Raw genomic sequence first — 924 nt, 5'->3', positions numbered from 1 at the left:
TAAGATCTATCTGGTACTACAGTTGAGAAAATTGATTATGAGTAAATAAGATTAAGAAATGAGGAATTATAATTAAGGGAGGTAGAAATTTTTAAAGTGCGATTTAGAGCGCTAATCTTAAAGGGTTTTGGCCCAAAATTGGGCCAACGGAAAAAAATAAGTGAACCGGACTTAGGTGGACCCAAGACCCAACATATATAAACATTAGTTATGAGCATTTCAGCTCATTTTACCCTAAAAGGAAGGGTTGGGGCGCTGATTTGGGAAGAGAGAAGAGAAGAGAGAAAACCTAACTCTCTTTGATCTTCAAACCACCATAACTTGAGCTACGGAGCTCCGATTGACGAGCCGTTTGCGGCCACGCGTCGCTCTTCTCATCTTCTACAATTCTATCTAAGTTTTGTGGTGAGTATTCCATTCATCTCTGTCCAATTTTCGAAATTCCCCACTGTTACACGTTTTTGGGTAGTTAGTGTTGAAATCTTGTGATTTTGGGTGTTTAGGGATACTCCAACATGGATTCTAAGCAGATTCTATCCCTATTTCATATGGGCTGAGGTAAGAAGTTCTCAAACCCTTGTGATTTGTCATTTTTTTGAGCCCTAGGTTGATGTATGTATGTGATATTGGTTATGTTAGTGTATTTGGTGATGTTGGTGCACAATTGGGAGATTGGTATTGCTTGAGGAGCTTTGGTGAGGCTTGGAGCTAAGGTTGGTGAAGACTTCCAAAGAAGAGGCTCAATTGGTTTAGCTACAAGAGGTACGGTTTAAGTTTCATTTAAGTACCGTGTGGTGTGATGAGAATTCCTAGGCTAGATGCCCCTAGGATTAAGTTTGGATTGTGTAAATGGTTGGTGCTAATATGCATAGTTGGTATGTAATGTGAATTAATGATTGGGTTGAGAATTGTGTGGCCTTGTAT

The sequence above is a fragment of the Arachis hypogaea genome, chromosome 18 (genome assembly GCF_003086295.3).
Source record: "Arachis hypogaea cultivar Tifrunner chromosome 18, arahy.Tifrunner.gnm2.J5K5, whole genome shotgun sequence".
Taxonomy (NCBI): domain Eukaryota; kingdom Viridiplantae; phylum Streptophyta; class Magnoliopsida; order Fabales; family Fabaceae; genus Arachis; species Arachis hypogaea.
This window is presented reverse-complemented; position numbering follows the sequence as displayed.